General features: G+C 41.0%; 1 protein-coding gene across 2 annotated transcripts in view; it reads left to right on the plus strand.

Annotated features, from left to right (window-relative positions):
* Nucleotides 1-26,937, plus strand: part of Mid1 (midline 1) — a 300,223-nt gene that overhangs the window by 108,931 nt on the left and 164,355 nt on the right. The window contains exon 1 of one of the 2 annotated variants that reach the window (XM_070040907.1): nucleotides 5,970-6,037. The exons of the other annotated variant lie outside the window; for it this stretch is intronic. The gene's annotated coding sequence lies outside the window, so the exon portion shown is untranslated. Of the gene's footprint in view, nucleotides 1-5,969; nucleotides 6,038-26,937 lie in introns of those variants that run through there. 2 annotated transcript variants of the gene reach the window in all.

Genomic DNA, 26,937 nt, shown 5'->3' on the forward strand with positions numbered 1-26,937 from the left:
ATGCCCAGGGAGTCATTTTACCTCAACAAAAATTGTTAAGGATTCCACTGGGGGCCAGTGGCTCACACCTGTAGCCTAGTTACTCAGGAGGCTGAGATCTGAGGATCAAGTTTCCAAAACCAGCCTGAGCAGCAAAGTCCATGACACTTTTATCTCCAATTAATCACAGAAAAAGCCCGAAGTGATGCTGTGGCTCAAGTGGTAGAGCGCTAGCTTCGAGCAAAAGGAGCTCAGGGTCAGCCACAGGCCCAGAGTTCAAACTCTAGGAATGGCACAAAAATATGGTTGAAGATTCCAAAGCAGTAACTCTTAAATATATCATATAAATATATGCACACTTGCACTAATAACACAGCTTTTTTTAGTGGTTAATTGGAGATAAGAGTCTCACAGACTTTCCTACTTACCAGTGCCTGGCTTAACATTATCTTTATATCTCCATTCTTATACATTGAGCATTTCTTACTCAAAGTAATAGCTTACAAACTAAAAAAACTATTTGGAAAGATTAAGTGCAGTTGATCTCCACAGAGCATCTCCTGGTTTTCCAGATGGGCTGGATCTTGGAGGTCAACACTCCAACAGCATGTGTGATATAATTAAATACTTGCATGTGAGAGATTAATGTTACAAATGAATAATTTGATTGTTAGATGAATAAAGTGCTCTGTGTGTGTGTGTGTGTGTGTGTGTGTGTGTGTGTGTGTGTGTGAAGTGAATAATGAGAGAAGATCCAAATTCACAAAGGCCTGGAACCCTTAGTTCCCAGAAACAAGAGGGGTTGTGTTGATTGCGGTTGTTAGCGATGCTGCATTACGAGTGGAAGGGAACGTGCAGCGGAGCTGTTGTTTCTAGAGCGCTGGCGCTGACTTGATCTTTGTATTCTTTCAGAGGCACTCAGTGACCTTTTAAGGTCAAGTAATACTTTAGTATAAACTATTAGAGATTTCATTTGGAAATCAAAGGAAGGACATGACTACAATTGAATATAGCATGCTGAAGTTAACTAAAGTGGATTATTGCTAAGTTGTTAGAATTCAGTGGAAATCTACTCTTTTTATTCTTGTTAGTTCATGGTTGTTTAATCCCTTCCCATCAGTCTTCAAATTGGACACTCAGTTACAATGTAACCCTACACTCAAATGTCCCAGGTCAGCTGGACACTGGTGGCTCACGCCTGTTATCCTAACTACTCAGGACACTGAGATCTGAGGATCATGGTTCAAAGCCAGCCTGGGCAAGAAAGACTGTGAGACTCTTCTCTCCAATGTTATACCCAAAATTGCAAGTGGAGCTGTGGCTCAACTGGGAGAGTGATAGCCTTGAGCAAAAAAGATCAGGGCCAGCACCCAAGCCCTGAGTTCAAGTCCCAGAACTGGCAAAAATATTTTTTTTAATTCCCTTAGATCATTGTTTCTAACATCTTGGTTAAATAGCACTTTCAAAGTTAGCAACTTTGCTTCCCAAAATAAGTAGTATTTTAATGTTTTTTAAATATTAATATTCAAGGAAAAGATACAACTAGCTCAACATAATACATTACATGTACACCATAGTGCTTTCTAGTTCTCCTTCAGACTACATCTCACTGCTTTGGTGACTTAACTGTTAATTTATTATTATTATCCTTACCCAGATAGGACTAGGTTGGAGTCAAACTATATTTATTTTAATGAGATACTTTTTACTTATTTATTTACTTTTGAGATAATCTCATTAGATAATCCAGGCAGGCTGGAACTTTCACTGGCCTTGAATGAAAAAGTTAAAGAGATAGCATCCAAACCCAAACCCTGAATTCAAACCCTAGTACTGACACATACAAAAATTACACTTTATGTTGCTAGTGGTATTTTGTTATCGCAAATGAAAAAGAAAGTTCTTGTTTTTAAATTCCTTAGATACTTTACATACTTTGCATCAATTTAAATTCTTGGGACTAGCTAAGTAATAAAATCTTCTAACAAATAATAAAAGGACAATGCACTTTGCCAGGGAACATTCTAATTAGCTTTCAATTATCTGAAAAAAATTAGGTCAATCTTTTTGACAGTCAACTCAGGTTTTTGTCCTCTGAGGTTTGTTTGGAAATAACTTAGACTTTTTTATGCATGCTCATTATAACAATATTATGAACTCGTTGTCCCTTCACAGAACTGTTACCAATCTTAACATTTTGGTGTAGTTTCTCATGAATACAAAATAAAATAACCAATCTTAACATTTTGGTGTAGTTTCTCACGAATACAAAATAAAATAAAGACTTATTGAACAAGTGTTGAGTGTATTGAGAATCAGAGTTACTTCTAAAACATGGAACCATATTTGCTACTTTGTCAACTCAGCATTTACTGGCCATTTGAATGCTCTTCCTGTCACTTCATTTGGATCTGCTTTATTATTTTCATGGATCCATAATGTTCTTTCTAAAATGGTAACAAGCTGGGCGCTGGTGTAATCTTAGCTACTCAGGAGGCTGAGATCTGAGGATCAAGGTCAGATTATCTCTAATAAACAACTTAGAAAAAGCCAGAAGTGGCACTGTGGCTCAAGTGGAAGAACACTAGCCTTAAGGAAAAGAAGCTCAGAAACAACTCCTAGACCCTGACTGGCAAAAAAGAAAATGGTGACAACAAACTTTCCATTCACACAACGTACTCTTGGAAACTTGTCTCACCAGGAATGAAATCAATGTCTCTTTACTAAGAGCTTGGGTCAAATCTGGAAGATATGACACTATATAAGTTCTAATAGAATTTTTGTTTTTTAGTCAATCATGGGGCCTGGGTACTGTCCCTCAGCTCTTCAGCTCAAGGCTAGTGTTCTACCACTTGAGCCACAGCGCCACTTCCGGCTTTTTCTGCTTATGTGGTGCTGAGGAATTGAACCCAGGGCCTCATGCATGCAAGGCAAGCACAACTGGGACCATGGGACCATGAACCTCCTACTTAACATATTTACCACAGAGTTGAAATTACAAACATGTGGCACCGTTCCTAGCTTGTTTGTTGAGGATCTCACTAACTAGTTTTGCTTGGGTTGCTCTCTAACCACAATCCTCCCTTTTCTGCCTCCTTGGGTAACTTCCTTATTTCCCCCAGCTCCTTAACCTCTTGGTACTTGGTTTTCACTACATGTTTTTTTTTTTCAATTAAAAAAATGTTATGCTAGTCATAGGGCTTGAACTCAGGGCCTAAGTGCTGTCCCTGAGTTCTTTTGCTTGAGGTTAGTACTCTAGTGCTTACAGCTCTACTTCTGGGATTTTGGTGCTTAACTGTAGATAAGAGTCTCACAGACTTTCCTGCTGGGGCTGACTTTGAACTGTGATCCTCAGATCTCAGCCTCCTGAGTAGCTGGAATTACAGGCATGAGCCACCAGTGCCTGGCTACATTGTGCACGTTAATACACAGAAATCTCACATCTTTTCTGCAGTCCCATAATTATTTCCTAGGTAGATAAACCACAAATCATATGAGCCTACAGTTTCTATTATATTCAACACACACATATGTATACACACATCTATATCTATATTTGTATCTATATGATTTCATTATGTAATCTTGAAGGAGTCCAGGCAGGACTTCCACTTACTGTTCTCTTCCCTCAGTCTCTTGAATGCCATCACACGCAACTACATGTGACTGCTGTCCTGGTAATTGTGTGGAATAGCAGCTAGAAAGGGGAATTGCTAACAAAAGGGTCCATGCATTTGCAAATTTGCTACAGACTGTGAAAGTCCCTCCCGGTTTGTAATAGCCTACCCTCACCAGCGACCTATGCCAGTGTGTGTTCTCACAGATCTCACTAATGGTATTTGGTTTCGGATCTTTGAGGTTAGTCCACGCATTTAGATAAGGAAGGATACCTCACTGTAGTTTTCATTTGTATTGATTTTATTACAAGTGATAAAGAGCACCTTTTGGTAATTTACATTTAATGATATGTCTTCAGTCTGGGAAGTGTTTTTCTCTTAAGCTCCTCAGCTCAAGGCTAGCACTCTACCACTTGAGCCACAACGCCACTTCCGGCTTTTTCTGCTTATGTGGTGCTAAGGAATGGAATCCAGGGCCTTATGCATGCAAGGCAAGCACTCTACCACTGAGCCACCTTCTCAGGCCTTTCTCTTTTTAAAGGTTACCATTTATTGCACATGAAGTAGACTGGCCATGTGCTCTAGTGGGTCGTGACTTCTTTTCACATGGCTTATGCTAGTCAGTGCTTGTATTTTTGCCATGCAAAAAATTTTAGACACATAGGTACATATATAAATATACAAGTGTGTATATATATATGTATATATGAGAGATAGACTTATATACAATCGACATATATATATGTGATTTAAATATCTTTTTTATATCTTTTAAATATAAAATATCTTTTAAATACTTTTTACCCTCCTTGTGCTGAACATCTGAAAAGAATATTAAATGAGGGCTGGGAATGTGGCTTAGTGGTAGAGTGCTGGCCTAGCATGCATGAGGCCCTGGGTTCGATTCCTCAGTACCACATAAGCAAAACAAGCTGGAAGTGGAGCTGCAGCTCAAGTGGTAGAGTGCTAGCCTTGAACAAAAAGAAGCTCAGGGACAGTGCCCAGGTCCTGAGTTCAAGCCCCAGGACTGGCCAAAAAAAAAAAATAGTTTGAAAAAATAAAGATGATGAGAAGAATTATAAAGATATTAAGGATTTTGTTTACAGATATGTTTGTGTCAAATGAATTTGCCAAGTATTATTTCAAGTGTTAACATACTTAAAATAAGGATGGCATGTACCAGAACAGCTAGGCCCTATTGGCTCACTCCTGTAATCTTAACTAATCAGGAGACAGATCAATGTTCAAACCCTGCTCAGGCAGGAAAGTGTGTGAGATTCTTTTTTGTTGTTGTTGTTGTCAGTTGTGGGGCTTGAAGTCAGGAGCTACAGCACCACTTCTGGTTTTTGAGTGGTTCATTGGTGATAAGAGTCTCACAGGTACTTTTCTCCAGGGCTGGCTTCAAACTGTGATCCTCAGATCTCATCCTCCTGAGTAAGTAGGATTAGAGGCCTGAGCCATCCTTGCCCAGCTTTTGTGGAGATTCTTATCTCCAATTAACTAACAAAAAGCTGGAAGTGGAGATGGGACTCAAATAGTAGTGCTCTAGCATTGCAAAACTGCTCAAGGATAGCACCCAGGGCCTGAGTTCAAGTCCCAGGGCCTGCACACACTCAGATACACACACACACACACACACACACACACAAATATGGTAATAAATGCATTTTAGTAAGTCAGAAAGTCTTTATATGCATGTTAAATATCTTTGCAGTTGGTTACATATATTTGATCATAAGATCTCTTAAATTGCAGGTCACTGGAAGATATTAGTAGTAATACAAAATTGGTAGTAATACAAAAATACTCCTTTTGATAGGAATGCTACCAGATTATACACTTTTAGCATATTGAGTTCTGTGGGGTTTTTCGTCTCAGTGCATGTGTACCTCATCTAATTTGCGGTTCCCCAACAGAGGAAAGCCAGAAAATTGAAGTTAAGAAGGACCGATAAGTTATAGCATTTGCTGTACACCCTGTTTGTGCTAATGAGAGAGCATTGTTGCCAAGAACGGGATAGTTGTTTTTTTTTTCTTTTTTCTTTCTTTTTTGTCAGGGAGGAGAGCCAGGATGGGGTCTGGGGCAGGAGTGGAGACAAAACTGTGATGTCACAAATTGCTTTTGTCTCTTGGAAAACTCATCCATCAAACCGTCACCTCGGATTCTATGCAAGGTCATTATGGAAAGGGGCGGCCTGGCCAGTTGGGGCATTGTGAAGTATTAGTATGTCGTCCAGAGCTAGCGGTGTGAAGGCGATTCATTTGGTTTCAAAGGCCCAGTAGCATGCTGTTGAACACAGGCGCTAAAGCACAGCGCGGCTCCTTAGAAATAATCACTCCAAAGCAAACAGCCTTCATTGCAAACTGTAGAACCGTGCCATCTGCCCGGCTCCCGTGTCTGTGCCTTATTCCTTTTGGGGTTTCAAATGACATAGTAAAAAGGTAAGTGTTCTCTTCAAAAGCCTGAGGCGGGGGAAGAATGCGATTCCCCATTACTGGTAGTGTATCAGAAATGGACGTAAGATGTTTGCCTTCCGTTAGAAAGAGCTGTGAATGTGCCAGGCGTGGGTCGGATCTGCCGGTGAAGGCGTGTCTCCCGGCCTGGGAAGGGAAGAACAAGGTAAACTTTATGCCTTACAACTTAGCCCTCTGCTTTTCTTTCGTATTTTAAAGATGAGCTTTGGAAAAGACGGCGCTCTGTCAAAACGTCCCTCCTGACTGTGTTTGCGCGTGTAGCTACACCTACACGCACATCCTCATATTCGCTAGTCGCCTTTCTCACGTGGCTTTTGAATCCCCGTGTTGAGACAGGTCTCAAAAGAGCAGCTGCCGTCCGCGGTGCGTGTCTCTTAAAGGGCCAGGCGGGCGAGGGCGCGTTCTAGCCTAGGAAGTCCTGCACTCGCGTGGAATCTCTGCGCTCTGAGAATGGGCGTTCACGGGTGAAAACCTCAGGAAGTTCGAAGCCGAGGCGTTGCTTTTGCATCCTTACGAGACACAAGGCACCGACAGAAGTCGGGGTTCACCTCGGTGCCTGTCATCTCCCCCAAGCTCCCTGGGACTGCGAGTTCCAGGCCCTGAGCCATGCTGAGAGTTGAGTTCGAAGCCCGGCAGCTATGAACGGGAGCGCCCCCACCCCATCCCCGCCCCGCATCGCCACCCTCCCCGTGGGCGGCCCAGCTCCCCGGGAGAGATGCATTGGCAGAAGTCTTCTTCGGGTCTGCGCTGCTGTGCCTGGCGAGAGGATTAGACGGCAGGAGTGTGCTTTGTGAGCCAAAGCCTGGGGGAGGTTGCTGGGGAGAAAGCAAACAGAGGCCAGGACGGCCTCGGCTCTCCCGGTCCCTTCCCTCCAGTGGCGCCGAGAACTCCACTTGCCCCGCGTGCAGCCCCGGGGAGTTGCCCTTCGTCCACCTTGGCGAGAAGCGGTAAGGCTCTTCTTTCTCTTCTTGCTGCGATCGCCGATTGCCCATTGCCGTTTGCAAGGCTGGGGCTGGGAGGAAGGGAAATGCGTTCGCGATTCTGGGGACACCCTGCATTGTCTCTCATCAGCACGGCAGGAAACGCGCCGCTGCCTGCACAAAGGGCCAGGGGTCCGAGAGCACTTGTACTTTGCCCCGAACTTGGTGAGCATCACTGATGAGTAATGGACGAAAGCAAAATGCAGGCTCACCCCCACGAAGAGACGGGCGCCCCCCCCCACCCCGTTATAATGCATTTACCTACGAGATGACCACATTTGAAAGCATTTCTATCTAAATTGGATATGTTTGGGGGGAGGTGAGAGAAAAACCAGGCTTTCTGGAAACTTCCTGATCACGTTTCCTGTGAGGATGTGTTTTACTGTTGAATGGTTCACCTGTGTTGTGAGTGGGACAGGGCTGTGTGGAGCACAAGCATAGCTAATAACCTGAATAGTCCCAGGAGTGAGCGTCACACCCCCCTCCCCACCCCCGGGCCAGGGGAGCTTCCTACGAAAGTAAGGAAAATGGAATTGGGAGGTAGTAGTGAAGAACTTCCTATCCTGCGTTGGTTACACAGCGAGTCCTCGCAGGAAAGAAATGAGCATCCTGCAAGAACGCTCAGCACGCCTTCCCTCGGGCATTCGCCAGCAACTAGCAGCTCTCAGCCTCACCTGGCAAAGGCGGCTTGGATTCCCTTCCCGCAGCCTGTTGTTTTCGAGAATTAACATTGTTATTGCTGCAAGTGTGCATTTGTGCGAATTAGCACATCATTGGTGCTATTTATAGATACTATTTCAATGGGAGTGCGCAGGCATATCGTTGCATTATATCCTGGGAAACTTGAGTCTGAAGACTTCAGAAATATAGTACTTTAGCTAGATGCAAATGATACAAGTCTTTCTGAAGAGTGTGTTCAGAGGCTGGGTGTGACCTGCCAGGCTGCTCCAGAAGTTTCTCCCAGTAGCTGCAAGCAAATTCCTTACAACTCTGCTTACCCCTCCCCCACCACAGGACAGGGTGATAATCTTTGTTGTTGATTCCTGAGAAAGTTTGGTTGCTCCCTAAGGTAGGATCTCTGCATTTCCCCCTTATCAGAATAAAACGAAAATCCTTCCTCTGTGCAAAGTTCTGATACTAGGTATTTTCTTTCTAAACTTAACACGTACCAACAATCCACTTTGCATTGTGGTTCAATCTGCCCATCATGCAAATACTGATCAAGTAAAATAAACTAATTACCCAGTTCCACAACTTTGACTTCAACTGAAACTAGGTCCAGGCAGGTCTGCTCTTACTTCGTTCTGTAATCTTAAAATGCTCTTGAGTTTTACAATATTTCAAATTGTGAAAATGTGTGCCACTTAATAACACACTGGGGGTCATTTGAAAGTATATAACTATATATAGCTCTTCAAATAAATTTCTTTACATACATAGTAATATGAAAGCCTAAAAATAGACTTTCTTTAAAATGAGCTAATTATTTGCCTAAGGTATCTTTTGCAAAAAAGAAAACGAAAAAGGAGAGAGGAGTCGATTCCCTTTCTATTTTGGTTTTCCTTCATCTATCAAACCAAAAAATGCTAATCCAACCAAATGGGTTTATCTTGGCCTTTAGGAGTTGTTTACAGAATTCTGGCAGTTAATGGTAAGGTTCTGATGTGAGATAACCGTTAATCAATTTAACTGTGGAGGGGAAGGTGTCTAGGAGGTTAGCAGGTTTTGATCAATGTCATTCTCTGTTCTCTGCCCCAGACTCTTTGCAATTTCAAAGACTATTTACCTTCATAATATTTGAGCCCAAGAGCATAGAGCTTATTAGAATTGATTTTCTTTCCAGATTGATATTTTAAAATCCTTTGGCTGGCCGTTTTTCACGACTGCCTCCTGAGATTTTCATCCATCTGACAGATATGTATTGAGTCTCTATGTATTGGTGTCACATTGCTGTCCACATTTGCTATGCAAGATGAAGACATTGTTTAGATGGGCTGCTGCTGCTCGGAGAGCCAAGGCCAGAAGCAAAAAGCCCCAACTTTCACTATTTTACCAATTGTTTGCCTGCTCCAGAGGCTCAGCTGCAAATGTGCTTTCAGCAATAACCACAACAAAATGATTCCTTTTGAATTATTGATACATTAAAGTGTATGACTGACCACTTCAAACCTGAGAGTTGAGTTGAGTTCATCAATAATCCTTCCACATTGCACACGAAGTTCTGTGTGTTATTCTCATTGCTGGGCATTTGAATAATTCAGAAGAAAGGATTCTTGAGAATTAATCTGGCCATTGTATTAGTTGGAAGTATGGATCAAAACCTTGCAGCCAGCTTGATCTTTATCACTTACAAATTACATTCCTTTTCATTTTTCCCAAGTATTTGAATGTATTGGGGTATGGTTACATGATGCTATATACCACAGTACATATCCACAGAATAGCAATAGGAAAAATGCATCCTGAGAAAGAAATACTTCTTCCACTCTCCATGTACCAGACATTTCCTTGAGTCCTTTACTAACATGTTATCACTTACTCCTCTGGACAACACTGAAGAACACTTTCTTTTTTGTTTGTGTCATCCTGGAGCTTGACCTCAGGGCCTGGACAATATCCCTGACCTTTTGCTCAAGCCTAGCACTCTGCCTCTGAAAACACAGCTCCACTTTCACCTTTGTGGTAGTTAATTGGAGATGAGAATCTCACAGACTTTCTTGTCAGGGCTGGCTTCCAACCTTGATCCTCAGATCTCAGCCTCCTGAGTAGCTAGGATTACAGACGGGAACCACTGGTGCCCAGCTCAAGGGTGTTTAAAAAACAAACATCTGTGGCTCATGCATTTCAGGAGGCTGAGATCTGAAGATTGCAGTTTGAAGCCAGCCCAGGTAGGAAAGCCCAAGATCAATCTTCAATTAATCACCAAAAAAGCCAGAAGTGGAGCTGTTGCTTGAGTGGTAAAGCACTAGCCTTGAGAAGAAAAAAAAAAAAGCTCAGGGACAGCCCCTAAGCCATGTGTTCAAGTCCCGCTTTTATAGCTTGTAGAAGTCACCAGCATTCCTTGAGTCATGCCCCTTTGCTCTCTGCTTCCTTTGTCACATTACCTTCTCTGACTCTCATTCTTCTTCCTCCATCTTTCCATTATAGGGACCTCTATTATTATATCAAACCCACCAAGGCAAACTAAGGAAAACCTCCCATTTCAACATCAACGAATTGAGGATTAGGATGTGGATGCCTTGGGGATGAGTGTTATTTTGACTACCAAACATTTTTTTCCACATTTTTTTAATGTACTTGATATTTATTTATCCCATGATCTTATTGGCAGTAGGTGGCGATGGAAAGATTTCAACTGAAACACTTCAAAAGATGAAATAATTGTGTTTCCAAGTTAAAAAGCTCACTGCGAGAGCACTATGGAGATAGAGGCCCAACTAAGATGCCACATGGTATGAGAGAGCAAGGTCAAGAACATGACTTGTCACAGAATCTGTAGAGAAGAGCACAAGGAAGAATTTGAGAGACATTAAAGGTAGTGCATTGAGTTGAGCACCATTGGCTCATTCGTGTAATTCCTGTAATCCTAGCTACTCAGGAGGCTGAGATTTGAGGATTGGGATGTGCAGCCCACCCTGGCACGAAAGTCTGTGAGACTCTTATCTCCAATTAAGTGCCAAACAATCCAGAAGTGGAAGTATTGCTCAAGTGGTAGAGCTCTAGCCTTGAGCAAAAAATGCTCAAGGACTGCACCCAGGCCCTGAGTTCCAGCTCCAAGACCAGCACAAAAATAAAATGAAATGAGTACAGAATGGCTGAGTAAAACGAATTTGTCACATGGATCACCAGGGTGGAAAATGGGGAGAGAGAAAGGATGGATAATTCTGAGATGTGTGTATGCTGCTCTTAGAGCCAGGGATATAATACTGCCCAGAAACATCCCTTCCTTCAAGTAGCCCAAAAACCCATTGGTGATGGTACTGAGACAAGTAGTAGTAATGACTCTTGTTTATTGTATTTCATGAACATTACAATAGTCTAAATATCAACAACCTTAGACAGGTACTTCTCATTATCATCCCATTTTCAGATGAATAAAACTGAGGCAAAGAAGGCTTAAGTAATTGGCTCTGGGTTAACCTAATTTGCAGGAGGAGAGAAGGAACTTGAAGTCAAGCATCCTGGCTGCAGAGTTCATGGTTTTAAGTCTTATTGTCTACTCCCTTAGTAATCTACCAAGTATAGTTTTATATATTCGCACTATCTGGCTATTTCCAAAGATGGCATTTAAGAACAGCAACTACTGTTGTCAGGATGAACTGCAAATATCTCTGAGGCATATTCCTGTAGGCTTCTGGTCACCATAGGGTGAGATCCATGATGAAATGCAGCATTTGTCATAGAACGTTAGAGTGGAGCTAAAGGCAAAATTTTAGAGAGAGCTTTTTATTTCTTTGCTCTCAAAGAACTGATATCCATCCATACTGAGAGAAAAGCATATTGCCATCATGAAGAATACATTATCAAAAACTAAACAATTCCAGATCCTGTGGATGTGTGAAGTGAGAATGTCATCTTTTTCTACGAGGGAGGGAGGGAGGAAGCAAGAGCAAGGCCATGCGAAGGTCAAGATGATGGGCTGCAGAAACCTTCTCTCCTGTCACTGAACGACTCAACTTGCCATGCGCTTGCCATGAGTTCTCCCCACAACTGCTCATGGTAATGCTATAAGGTAACAGCAGAGTGAAATTTGAAGCCCGGGTTCTCTCTCTCTGCTATGTATGTGTTTAAAGAATGTTGGATTCAACACGCCAGACAGAACCCCCACATCACAACATCTTTGAAAAGCTTCAGGAATCTTAAAGTGATGTGTACACTTCTTTTAAGGTCTTGATATCCCCAACCTGCTTGTTCTTCATTACTATCAGTCACTAACTGCTGGGTGCAGTTGCCTGGTGTGTGTAAAGGTTTGAATCTCACTCAATGTAGGTGGTCCCTGGAAAGGTAATCCTTGCCAAGAAAGACATATGTAAACTTCATTTTTATCTTCATTAAAATTTTCTATAATCTTTGTAGAAGCTTTAGTGGGTAATTCTAAAACATTTGCCTGTGGGCTCTAAAACATAAACCCCTCCAGTAATTATTAGGTAATAATCTCCTTACCAGATGATCTTACTGATTGGAATATGGTAGGGAGTTGTTATTTTATAGCTAACTCACCAGGAAGGTATAAGACCTTGCCAGGTAAATTTGTCTTTCATTTATGTACCAGAAAGATTTAGATTTGCTTAACCTTTTCTACTGAACATATATTTAACAAACAGTTGTTTGTTATCTACAGTGTGTTGAGAGCACATCTGATTCTATTTATTGCTTGAAATTCTTGTAGAAAGTGCCTTATTCCAAAGAACAGCATAGCCACATCTGAATGTCTGGCTTCTGTCCCTTAGCCTAGTACTCTTAATCGACTTAGCCAAGACAGGTGTGCCGAGTCCCTAGGGAGGACTCTGTGACCTTTCTCATCTGGAGCGGCAAACCAGATTGTGGCCATAACCAAATGACCAAAGGAAGGAACATGTGGTGGGCAGTTATCTATATGTTATCCAAACCACTATTCGTATTTATCAGGATAATCTGCAGCTTGCTTTAATGTTAGCAAGAAAATTTCAAAGTCTATTTGTTGAAAAGATCGTTATCTGAAACCGTATAATTTGCTTCTAAGTGAGAAACCTAAAAGCTATGAGGTTGACCCAACAGCTTGCCAAGCACTTCCTGAGAGATTTTCGTTCAACATGGCATCTGTTCAGGTTTACCACTGCTTACCTACATATGGGTGAAACATTTTCTGTGAACCTTCCAAATGCTCTGACCCTACCTTGACTTCCCCCAAAAGTCAGGACAAGAAAAGGACACACTTAGGACTGGGAAGGTGGCTCAGTGGTAGAGCGCTTGCCTTGCATGCCTCAGGCCCTGGGTTCGATTCCTCAGCACCACATAAGCAAAAAGAAAAAAGCCGGAAGTGTCGCTGTGGCTCAAGTGGTAGAGCGCTAGCCTTGAGCTGAAGAGCTAAGGGACAGCGCCCAGGCCCAGAGTTCAGGCTCCACGACCGGACCCAAAAAAAAAAAAAAAAAAAAAAGAAAAGGACACACTTAGAATAATCATCCCAGAGCATCTGACCCCATGTTCAACACTTAGAGAAGATCATTATTAGTTTTAATACTATAATACATTTAATATTTAGATAAATAATAAATAACTAATCATTAATATTTAAATATATATTTAATAATATATAATTACTGAGAGTTGCCTTTGGGCATGGGGAAATCACATTTAAAATGATGTTTTCAGTGATAGATTGTCTACAGAATGATGTTATCATGCAAACTTACTGGTAATATTTAATGGTGAGAAATTGAAAGGAAAAGTTTGTTCAGATGGATTCATATGTTAGAAAATGAGAAATCTCCTGATGTGTCTTCCATTTGAAAAAGAAGTTAAAAACCCCCTGTTGAAACTTATACAAATACAGTTACCAATAAGCCAATAAGACATACAAGTAGTCTGAGCCTTGAAACAGAAATTACTTAACACAATCAATTCCCAACCCAAAGATATCTCGGATACCTTTATATCACAATAGCATTGCATCATTCTTCCTTATAGTTCTGTACCACAAGGATCAATTAATTTATTTTTTCAAACTCGTATTAAGGTGATCAACAAATTTAATTTCAATGTATATGCACAGGGGCCTGAAGCTATAGCATGCAGAGGCTCACTCCCTAAATTTTATTTGATAATATCTGTCCTGTGCCATATAACAAGAGGAAACATTCTTGAACTTCTTAAACGCTCTGCCTCTGTTAATGGCATGAACTCTGCCCTGATTGTGATGCATCGTATAGATCCAAGAAAAGTAGAGGAACTTGGAATGTTATGGGGACACAGTAGCCCTTTAAGCTCCCTAAATTTATATTAAAGTGATTCACAAGTAGATTTGTTTACTAAATGTAAGCAAAAGGACTGTAAAAATATTAACCTATATTAGAATGATGTGATCACTTATAATGTAAAATCTAAGGAGAACTTGATGGTGAATCCTAAGTCTTTAAATGATGTGGGGAACAGCACATCATTTAAAGGGGGGAACTGTGGGCTCGCAGAAGCAGGCAGCTACCACAACTCTGTCTAAAACCCCATTTCTGGAAAGGGTGGTCACACAGTGACGTAGCCAATGGTTACAAAAATAAAAAGTTTCTGTCTCAAGATATCCAATTGGTTAATTCTAGAGCTCAAGCTGTTTTTCTCTAAAGCCACATGCACTATATCCTCTACCTTTGGAATTGGAATAACTATTTCCTGATTTATAAATTTAATGACTTCTATATTATGGAATCGTTCAGTGAACAGAAAGAATTCTAGGGGCTTCATTTCCTACAATTATTGGAGGACTGTTGCTTTGAATTCCATTTGAATGCATGCTACGGAATAGTTGAGCTTAATCCATGGCATCTTCGTTATTCTTCATGGGTGAGTTCCAGTTCTTTTGGTGATAGAACTAAAAGCTCACAAGATGCTGTGTATCAGCAATGAGACAATTAGTCTTTGAGAAGCTGTGGGGAAATTACTCAAGCACTGAATTAATCATTGTGGTTGCGGTTCCCTCTTCACAAATGCCAGTTTTCCAAAAGGACTCCCTCCAACCACCCTTGTTCCTGGTGTTCTTATTAAAGATGTAAAATTTCATAAAACTTGAGTAAAACATGATGAAATCTCTTTTTGTGCAGTACAACTGGTGTTTTTTCCAGACATGTATTTCCATAATTAAACATCCTAAAATACAAATCCCATTATTATTTGTTATGTCTAGTCAGTAATTAGACCTCAGCTGGTAGGGCAATTTCAGAACAGAGTTTACCAATTTACATACTAATCCAGCAAAGTCTGATGGGACATGATTAGCATAGATTCAGTCAACATCTTAATTAGCCCTCATCCCAGCATGCACTGTGAGGTGCTCTACCCCACCCCCACCCCTGTGGGTCTTGTTTAGCTGACTTTTTGTTTCCTTCAACAAATTCCCACTCTTCAAACTATTTTTTCAAGAATTCTTTTCACAGAGGAAATGATCCCATCTCAAAGTAATCTGCCAAAGAAGACATTTTATGTAAAGCCCTAGATTGGAGAAATATGGCCAAGCAAGTGATACATGACTAAGGCCACAGAGTATATATTCTTTTAGAATGTTAGACGATACTCACTGCCCCCCCCCAAGTCTTCAACTCTAAGATACCAAGTCTTTAAAGTAGCTCATACATGTGAGCATCTTGCCTGTTTCCTAAGACCACCAGAAAAGAATATTCCTTATGCCTGTTCATGATCAGGAGCTCACTGCATTTATTTACCAACTATCACAGCATGCTATTTCTCACACCGCACTGAAACCTTTCACAAAGCCTTGCCTTTCTCTATGTCTCAGGAGAACGGATAGTCACCTATGAAAAGCTCTTCATCTAGTCGAGGACCATGATTAAATGATCTCCTTAACCTTCTCTTCTTCAGGTTGAATTTTTCCAGCTCTCTGACTCTTTGCTTTAAAGTCCCTTTTCTAAACCCTTTGATCTTTGTGGTTTTCCTCTGAACTCTTTCCAGCTTCTCCACACCCCTTTTTAATTGTGGCCCACAGATCTAGACAGAGTACCTTTGAAATAGTTTGAATGGCTAGACTTCCTGAGGATAAATATCCAGTACTCCCGTGTATTTCCATCTTCAGTTTACTTTTAGAAAGATGTGCTTGTGAGGAGCTGCCTGTCTTTGCTTATTCTCCTATTTCACAAAATATTAATTTGATTTTTCTACTGGTATACCATTTCGTCACCCAGACAGGATTTCTTCTGTTTGCTTTATTGATTTATTTTATTTTATTTTGCAGTTTATCAAGGGCATTTTGAGTTTCAATTTCAGTTTACCAGGCAATAAAATACTGCTATCTCCAGCTAAGACTTGAAACAAATTGCAAGCTCAATTTGGGCATTGCCAATGAATTCTAACACAATCCAAGAGAGTGCAGACCTCCATGGTGTCTGTGAAGGTCCCATAGGAATATCACTTGCCAATACCTTCAATCCAGGCACTCATTTCTCTTTCCTGCCCTCTCCTGCCCTGCTTCTTTTTTTAATCATGGGGCTTAAAGTCAGGGCCTGGGCTATGTCCCTGAGCTCTTTTGTTCAACACTAGAGCTCTACAACCTTGAGCCACAACACCTCTTCCAATTTTTTGGTGGTTCATTGGAAAGAAGAATCTCAAACTTTCCTGACCAGGCTGGCTTTGAACCATTACCCTCAGATCTCAGCTTCCTGAGTATCTAGGATTATACGCATGAGTCACTGGCACCCAGCTTCTTCCTGCTTTTGAGATCTGTGCTGTTCATTTCCTATTTAACTTTTTCTCCTTTTTTTCCTTTGGGCTCACTCTTTCTCCCTTTTCCTGTCTTCTATTATCAATACCTTTCAGCTATCATTACATTGTTCTTCTGTTAAAAAAATTCATCTGGTGAGGCTGGGAAGGTGGCTCAGTGGTAGAGCGCTTGCCTTGCATGCCTCAGGCCCTGGGTTCCATTCCTCAGCACCACATAAGCAAAAAGAAAAAAGCCGGAAGTGGCGCTGTGGCTCAAGTGGTAGAGCGCTAGCCTTGAGCTGAAGAGCTGAAGAACAGTGCCCAGGCCCAGAGTTCAGGCCCCACAGCCGGAGCAAAAAAAAAAAAAAAAATCATCTGGTTATTGGAGTTGAGTGACACAGGGAGAGGCAATAGAATAAGAAAAACATCCTGAACAATTTTCCTTTCTAGCTTCATTCTAGCATAGTTGAAATCAGGCCATGCAGGTGACAGGTAAGAGCAGGTAAAAGTACTGATGGGTACTGCAAAAATCAAAGTGAAGAAGTCAAATTGGCTACTGCAGCCCTTGCAGCTCAATAGGGTCAGGTCATGAAACATTCACCTCTCTTGTAGCTCATCCCTTCTGGACCACACAAAAAGAGCTTGTCAAGATGTTTCTGGGTTTGTGTGTCAAAGCAGATACTTGGATTCACCTGCAGATTTTTTTCCTTAATGCGTCAGATACTAGGCATGTGTTTAAAATCCAGAATGTGTTTCAGCTTGCCTTAAAAGCCAGGTTCTGAATTGATCTGAGGTTGAAGAATCCTTGAGATTATAAAAGGTGTATTCATAAGAGCTTGGAGATTTAAAACATAGTGTGCATCTGTGAGCAAGAAACAAGTGTGAGGGCCTTGGCATGGATAACTATTTTTTAATGCATGTGTGCCAGTACTGAGGCTTGAATTCCAGGCCTAGGTACTATTCCTGAGCTTTTGTGCTCAAGGTTAGTGCTGTACCACTTGAGCTACAGCTCCACTTTTTCAGCTTTTTGGAAGATAGGAGTCTCATTGGAGATAAGACTGTCAGGCCTGGGCTAGCTTTGAACCTTGATCTTCAGATCTCAGCTTCCCGAGTTTGTAGGATTATGGGCATGACCCAGCTGGCATGGATATCTTTATAGCCCAAAATATCTCTTATTGTGGAGAATTGTAAAAGGAGTTCACACACCCTGTACTATGGCCCCAGTTGTCCAGAAGCTAATGATAGGAGATTAGATGCCAAGGATGGACTTGAGAGGCTTTGTTTGTCTGGTTAATTGATTTGATTTGTGTATGTATATAAGTTTGGTACATTCTGAAGTTCTAAATTTTTTCAGCAATAAACAGTATAGAATCGATAAGCACATCTTGAATTCTTCTGCTTCTGCCTTCTTTTCTCCTCCTCCTCCTCCTCCTCCTCCTCTCCCTCCTCTCCCTGCTCCTCCTTCTTTCTTCCATCTTTCTTTTGTTGTTGTTGTTATTGTTGCTGGTCCTGAGGTTTAAACTCAGAGCCTGGGTGCTATCCTTTGAGCTTCTTTTGCTTAAGGCTAGCATTCTGCCACTTGAGCCACAGCTCTCCTTCCTGCTTTTTGTTGTTGTTTGGTTGTGGGGCTTGACCTGAGGGCCTGGGCACTGTCCCTGAGCCTCTTTGTGCTCAAGGCTAGCACTCTACCACTTGAGCCACAGCGCCACTTCGAATTTTTGAGTGCTTTATTGGAGATAAGAGTCTCATGGACTTTTCTGCCTGGGCTGGCTTTGAACCACAATCCTCTGATCTCAGCCTCCTGAGTAGCTAGGATTACAGGCATGAGCCACCAACGGCCAGCTTACTTCCTGCTTTTTCATAGTTGATTGGAGATAAAAATCTCATGGACTTTTCTCCTGCCCCAGCTGGCTTTGAATCACTATCCTGAGATCACAGACTTCTGAATAGCTAGGATTGCAGGCCTGAGCTACTGAGTACTAACCAAATTTTTCTTCTTTTCCATACTAATTCTTAATGGCTTTTCTGAAATCATGAAATAACTACACTCTCTCACCTTTTACCTTTTATCCAGAAGTGTGTGAGAAGGTACTTTGAATACTGGTAACTGCCAGTTAACCGTCAGAGTGGCCTTCTGAGCTCAAGTTAAGAAATGGGATTATTATTATTATATAGCTACTTTGGAAAGAGTCTGTCAGTTCTTCAAAAATTTAAAGACAGAATAAACCAGCAGTTTTACTTCTAGATATTTACCCAAGAAAAGCAATGAGTGTGCATCGTAGCCAAAATGTAGAAGTATCTGAAATGTTTATCAAACTGATGAGTACATAAATATAATGTCATATAGTCACACAATATGCTGCTATTCAGTCTTCAAAAGTAACATCATGCTGATAAATTATCCGAAGCAAAATAAACCAGTCACAACAATATCACTGATTCCATTTATATGAAGTGTCCAGAGTAGGCACATCCACAGAGATATAAAATAAATTAATAGCTGGGCACCAGTGCCTCACACCTGTAATCTCAGCTATTTGGGCGGCTGAGATCTAAGGATCATAGTTCAAAGGCAGTGCCGGCAGGAAAGTCCATGAGGCTCTTATCTCCGATTAACCACCAGAAAACCAGAAGTATAGCTGTGGTTCAAAGTGGTAGAGTTTTAGCCTTGAGCAAAAGAGCTCAGGGACAGCACGTAGGCCTTGAGTTCAAGCCCTTGACTGACAAAAAAAAATTTTTTTTAACCCATAAAAACCAAAACAAATTAGTGACCATAAGAATAAGGGGCTGTGGGTGGAGGAATGGAAAATAGGGAATGACTGTTAATAGGTCCAATTTATGTTGCTTTATTAAGGGGGTGAAGCTGTTCTAAAATTAGATTGTGATTGGCATTTGCACAACCCTGGGAATATACTTAAAATCCTATAATTGTAAACAATAAGTGGGATAATTTTGTGGTAATAGAGCATATCTGAATTAAGCTGGTTAAAATAAACAAAGATCATCATACAGAACCAAGTGTGCCTAGGTCATTCACACAATGCATATCATTATATATATATATATAATCTTCTGTTATTTTGTAAACTTTTTCTCTAAATGGTACTATTGGAAATACATACGAATGCAAACCAGATGCCAGTGGCTCATGCCTGTAATCCTAGCTACTCAGGAGGTTGAGATCTGGGAATTATAGTTCAAAGCCAGCCTGGGTAGAAAAGTCTGTGAGACCTTTATCTCCTGTTAACCACCAAAAAGCCCAAAGTGGAGCTGTGACCCCAGTGGTAAAACACTAGCCTTGAGCACAAAAGCTCATAGATAGCACCTAAGCCTTGACTTCAAGCCCCAGGACCATAATTTTAAAAAAAGAAAATTCCAACATAGTTGTAACTGGCTGTGGAGTAGTGTAACATGATAACTGGGTTGTGTAACATGGCTAAAATGAATATCTAGAACCAGAGTGGAATCTGGGCTTTAAGCCCTATTCTCGCCCGTAGTACAAGACCACGCCAAAGACTGGGCATTTTTGGAAGTTAGCTGTTTGTTCTTTCAGAGAAACTAAATGGTAGTGACCTCTAGAAAACTCAGAGAATTGTGTTAGTGTAAAAGTATGAGTGGCTCATACCTATAATCTAGCTGATCAGGAGGCTGAGATCTGAAGATCTTGGTTCTGAGTTAGCCCAGGCAGGAAAGTCCATGAGATGCTTACCTAATCACCAGAAAACCAGAAGTGGAGCTTTGGCTCAAGCAGTAAAGCACTAGCCTTAAGCAAAAATGCTCAGGGACAGTACCCAGCCAGGCCCCGAGTTCAAGCCCCAAGACCATCACAGAAAAAAAATCAACCAACCAAACAATAAAGCAAAAAACAGTTGTATGTATGCTCTGATAGCCTCTTGAAAGAATGCCATGGAAATGCAAAAAAAAAAAAATGCTACATTTACAGCAGTATGTATTATAAAAATTGAATATATATGTATTTAACATGCTAATCCTGAAGTTGGATTAGAAGATTCCTGTGGTTCTCTTAATCCTGATATTATGTGATTATATATTCACCTCCCACCACACATATATTCACAAACACACAATCACACTGAGATGAAATATTAATGGACATTGATAAGCATTTTGGCTTGTGATGTTTTATATTTTTAATCTTTGAATTTCTTTTATTTTGGGGAGGAATGTAAAACTGTTTTCTAACTATAGGAAAAAATTCAAAAACAAAAAAAGGTTTAAATCAAGAGGTTCACTTATGCCACCAGATTTATGGGAATTGTAGGTATTGTTTTAATAACTCTTGCAAAAGCATCTAGATCAGTGAAAGCAAATAGGTTGTGATTCATAGTTATGTACTGACTTTATTTTACAAAAAGATTTAAAATAGAAAATAAATAGAATTTGCACTGAGAAAGTCCCAGACAATTCTGCGGAGAATGTCATATAGTTCTGTAATAATAATTTTCTAGGCTCCACATGAGCAGCACATTCCTTACAAATAATAAAAGTACATGTTTATTAGGTACCAAAAATAGAAGTTTGAATAGCTGAAGACATGGCTCAAGTGGCAGAGTGGCTGCCTAGTGAGCATGTGGTCCTAAGTTCAACCCCTAGTACTGACCAAAAAATAGAATTTTGCAATAACTTATGTTCTTAGAAGTAGTTTGCAAAGCTATTACAGATAGTTCCTATGCAGCATTCCTGAACCTTCCACCACAGATTTCCTTGATCATAACCATAGTATATTGCCCAAAGTAGGAAACTGGCATTGATACAATACTGTCAAAATCCAATTTTTGTAGCAGTGAAAATGTCCTTTAGAAATTGGGCTGTAAATTAACACAGCATTTCAAATCTCAAGTAACACAATTCAAAGTATGTGTTTACTTGGTTAGGGCTTTTATTATTTAAGAGTATAATTTAATTCTTCATGTGAACAAATATTGCCTTAAATGTGTTTTTTTTTAATTGTGGGCATTGAAATCTAAATAATACTGCATTTTATCTCCTATTTCTATTCCCAAATACTAATAAGCTCCATTTAAAACTGCGTTACCATTTTTAACTCTGCAGTGCTTTCAGACAACAGTTAGATGATTAAATCAGATTCTCATTGTTTTCTTGAGGTAGCAGCATTATGAAAATGTATTCAGCATATTTTGTTTCTGTAATTATGTCTAATCAGTTTGAATTGATCCTGTAGTAAAATACTTAATTAAAAACACATATTTGAGATATCAATGGGAAACAAAGGCTAAGCCCTCCTAGTTTGCTTCTGAGGAACGGAAGCTGATAGTCTCAGTATTAGACAAACCCAACAGCCTGGGGTGGAAATGTGTTTTTAGGTAGAAAATGTAAAACTTCTATAGAAATACCCTGGCCTTAAAACAAAACAAAAAGGGGGGCTTCATCATTGTATTTTATTTTTCCCCTGCAGAATCGGTTCTGAAAGATGTGGACATCTCAGAAATGGCTCCACGGGCCAGTTCCAGGCACTCAGGGAGTAAGGCTTTGGGATTTAAACACACACACACACACACATACACACACACACACACACACACACACACACACACACACACACACACACACACACACACACACACACACACACACACACACACACACACACACAACCTTCCCATGCCGTGTAAATGGCATGTGTCAATGGGAGAAAGCCCCCAGCCCAGTGGTGAAGGAGCAGGCTCTGCCTCGGCCACTTCCTTTGTGTCCTCATCATTTACATGACTTAAACACAACAATGTGCTCTCCAGTCAATAGCCCAAGATGCTTTGCCATAGCAACAGTTGCAGAATGCGGCGCAGCCTCTGTGGTGTCCGCTTGACATAGAAAAGCGCCCTAAAGAACGGCTCCTTATGAATATGCTCCGAAGTTTCTTTCTCCTGTTAGGACTTGTTTCAGATTCCCCTGGGCTTAGGTTTTCTGTCCCCGGCCCATCTTTCCTCTGCTCCGTGAGAAGGAGCTTTGTGTAAAGTGGGGAGGGACACTGCTGAGAGGTCAAAGGGTGGAAATCCAAACTTGGCTATGATGGAAATGGAATTCTTGAGAACATTCTCCGAAAACTATTAGCACTGCCCAGGAAATCGTGTAAAACTCAGGAATGTAATATACATCCTGAAGTCATTGTGGCTTTCCTTGAAGCTAGAGAGTCAATGGTCTTTTTTAAGTGTTTGCACTTTTTGATCCTTTCTATCACATCTCAATATGTACATCTACCACAACTCACTTTAGGCGATCTGAAGGAAATGAACTCCACATTCAATATTCGTTTCCAAAAGAAACCACACATATGTTAGCAAACCTGGGAGTAAGCGCCAGTATTTCCCTCCCCTTTCAGTTATTTCCTAACAAGATATATTTTTCCTGTTAAGAAAGTAGCAACCCACCCCACCCCCAGGTCCTTTTTTGAGCAATAATACCCGAAGTGTAAATTCAATACAGTTGTTCTAGTAAGAAGAAAAAAAATTCACTGCTGCAAATATAATAGAGAAGAAAAACAAAGAATTTTAATGATCACTGATAGCAATTATACTGTAGTTTGCTATGCAACATTACAAAGAATCTTTACTTTCAGGAGATAATTAGAAGACTTGTAGTTTGTGTGGATGGGGTGAGCAAGGAAATTTTTCCCTTTGTGATTCTCATGTTTTCTAATGGCATCTGGGCAATGGGGGCCCCTTTCCTTATCTCTGGTCCCCTTGCTGATTTCTTAGTAAGTGTCCATCTCATGACAAGGAGTGCCTATAGTGATAGATGAGACTCTAAAGCTGTGCACCTGACTCCATAGTAATCTATAAATTAGTGATGAGCTGGTAATAAAACAATCCTAAATGTCCCTGCTTCACAGGGAGCCACAGACCTCAGGGGTCACCAAGCAATGAAAGATCAAACTGGACTCACCAGTGAAAACACGTTTAATTATTTACACACATCAGCATCTGCCACTGGTCTAATTTGAATGCAGAGATCCTTTGTTTGCTCCATTAATAGATCGATTTTTTTTTCTCTGAAGACTAAGTTTTGTGGCATTCTTGTTCAGGACAAAAGGAGCTATATACACAGGGTCAAATTTTATGCACATGTAATATAAAGAAAAGAATGCTGGCTATTACAAGGGATGTTTTAAGGAGTTTTGCACAATGTACAGGGTGTAGGAGGGTGCCAAGTGAGAGAGAAGGGGGGAGGCAAACAATTTTCATTTTCTCATCTCATTCTGGTAAAGACAAACTAATTTAAACCAAGCTGGGTTAAAGACCCATGGGACTTTTCTGCCAAAGTTTCATGGATACCATCAAGGAGTGGCTTCCGCTGTTGTCAGGTGACTCCTCTGCCACTTGCCCAAGTGACACAAGTGCCACAGGGCTGCTGAGTTCCATTGCACAAAGTTTGGTCCCTTTATTATAGACAGCTTATATGTGAATGTGCCTATTGTGAGAAGCAAGCCCATCTTCCTGGGTTGGGGTGCCTCTACTATTTAAACTACTCAAAAAAAAAAAAAACAACTAGATAGTTGTGAGCCTCGGGGAGAGAATAAAACAAAATCTTTATTTTTGTATGTTCTGTTATTTTCAAAGGTTTTTACAGTCCAAGAGAGCTGCCACTTGAATGCTGTGGATTTGGTGAGCCTCTAGCTTAACAATGGGGAAATTTCATTAAGCTGAGCCAAAGCTAATTTTGAAGCAGTTCTAAGACGGTCCCTATTAAGAAGAGAGGATTTGATTCTCTATCCTTCCTTTCATGCTTGAGGAATCTCAGAAGCATTGACAAAGCAATGGCTGCACTACTGGCTGCAAGCAAAGGAAGCCGTATTCCAATGGTTAGCATTGCCTTCCAGATGACAAAATTGCTAGTTTTTCTTAGCTCATCATTGAGAACTATTAAGATTTTTTTCACTCTCTGTTAGAAGAATAGGTCCCAGATTTTGCCCCCCCCCACCAGCCCTTTCAGATGCCTAGATTGCTCACTGTTCCAAGAGATAGCGAATCAACATGTGTAATATTTAATTTGTATGCACAAGTCAAGACTTATAATTTTCTGGACCACACAGAATCTCTATACACATTTTGGATCTAATCTTTGCTTTTGTACTAATTCCAAAAAAGTCAATGAAGGCTGAAGGCAGTTGGCAATAGAACTAACCTATTTCAACTCTGTAGTTTAGCCTACAATCAAAAAATGTCAATATTTCATAAATATTTGAATGTAGTTATTAGAACACCCTCGAGCTATCTTTTTAAGTTGTACTGTGTGTTTAGATAAATAACCATCTTGAAGCATCCTTCTCTAATAAAAGTCCAAAAATACAATGCTTAACTAGCCCTACATTATAAAAAATTAAATTCTACACATTTATTGCCCTATGAATACTGGGCAAAATGATGAATGCCTACATTAGAAATGAATTAGGTTATGACCTGAAATTTCCCTTGTATTCATTCTTGGTTCAGTTGCTATCAGGAAATGTTCTCAGAGGGTGAATTGGGCAGCATAGCAGCTATTAATCTATTCATCATCCGCGTGTCTGGTTCTAATCATCATCATTACTATGCTGCTTTTCCTCCTAAATTATTATCACCACTTTCATAGATCTCGCTCCTGTCACGTAAGACATTATATGAGTGTGTTATGGCCTTTGTTTAGGTTTTCCTGGATACAGAACATGAGACAAAATGTTAAGGCCTTGTAATTTATGTAGGACTGAGAGATAGAGAAATTGAGGAAACCGGTCAAGAATGTATTATCAAATAAGTTATCACTCATTATGGGCAAATGGAGCCTAATGGTGAAAGCCAGTAGAATATAAACTCCTCAGAGCTACCTCAGCTCAGGACAGAGAAGCCAGGTTGTTTATACACTGCAATTTGTCCAGGACTTCTGGTCTGGTATGAGCAAGCAAAGTTGGCTCAGTCCCAGAAAAACAAAAACAAAAACAAAACCACCTCTCTGGTAGAAAGAGGTAGGTAGAGACTGGCAATTGGACATTGGGATATGGGGCATAGAAATGGAAAGGGCTAAGTAGGTTATGAGCAGAACATTAGTCAATTTGGCAAATACCATAGAGAACCCATTTCATTATCTGTAGCCCCAAAGGCAACATACTCCACAAGTCCCTGGGCCAACCTTGCCAATGTTCGTCCAGTAAGAACACACACACTTTCTGATGAACTGTCTTAAAACTTGTCATGGAAGCCAGGCCCTGGGGGCGCATGCCTCGGAATCCTAGCTACTCTGGAGGCTGAGATCTGAGGATCACAGTCCGAAGCCAACCTGGGCAGGGAAATCCATGAAACTCTTATCTCTAATTAACCACCAGAAAACCAGAAGTGGAACTGTGGCTCAAAGTGGTAAAGCTCTCAGCCTTGAGCCAAAACAGCTCAGGGACAGTGCCTAGGTCTTGAGCTCAAGCTCCAGTACTGACCCCTAGAGCCACTTGTCTATTTTGACTGTGCACAATTTGTCATCTGGATATGAGAGCTCAAAATCACTCCCTGGCCTCTGAGGCCCAGAGGATAAAGAAGGGCATGGGAATGAATGGAATGCCACAGGGCAGCTCCAAGCGAGTCCCAATCCAGGGAGGAAACTGGAAGTTGGCATTTGGCAGGTAAATGGCTCTCCTATTCGCAGAATAAGGCAGTAGGAACAGCAATTAGTGGACAGACAATCACATCATCAAACTGGTAACATTGAAAAGAGACAACAGGAAGTAGCAGGTACAGGTCGTGGCTAAAGCCATGGGAAAGGTTCTATCCCGGCAGAGGAGAGCATGGAGAGGAGGAAGAAGATCCTTTGGCAATCTAAGAGGACAAAGCTCAAGTGGCAAGGTAACAGAGAGGCTAGAAAGGGAAGTTTGGGGTTCAAGGTCATAACTCAAATCACAGAATACACAAGAAGTTCTGTGATTTGAGTTAGGACTTTGTTAATCCCAAATGACACAAAAGGACATCTGTTTTGTTTTAGTAACAAATGGAAAGTCTGCTTGTATTTGATGCATGAGAGGAGTGAATTGGCTATCCAGTGCCACATATAAACAACCACTGTAAAGTTCGTGGCTAACAGCAGCAGTGTTTATGTCACGCTGGATATAGTGGCACACAGCTCTAATCACAGCAGTCAAGAGGCTGAGGTAGGAGGATCTTCCATCTGAGGCTAGCCTGGTCTCTGTGATAAAACTCTTGTCTTCAAAGAGAAGCAAAACAAGGAAAGGAGAGAGAGAAGAAATCCTTAGCTCCTGATTTTATGGCTTAGCAATTCCTTGAAGTCATCAGGGCGATTGTGCTGGATGCCTGCAGTGGCATGATGCCTGCAGTGGCGTGGAGTCACGTGCGGCAGACCACCCCGGGGGCAGGGTGGTCTGGGAAGCATCAGCTGAGGTGCAACAGTGTGGTTTAATTCATTTCTGTTCTACCTGGTTGCTCACTCTCCAGATGTCCAGCTGCGACCCTTTTAAATGTTAGTGAAAACTTCTGG

This window comes from Dipodomys merriami, unplaced genomic scaffold, assembly GCF_024711535.1.
Source record: "Dipodomys merriami isolate MVZ:Mamm:240054 unplaced genomic scaffold, mDipMer1.0.p SCAF_3, whole genome shotgun sequence".
NCBI classification, from domain to species: domain Eukaryota; kingdom Metazoa; phylum Chordata; class Mammalia; order Rodentia; family Heteromyidae; genus Dipodomys; species Dipodomys merriami.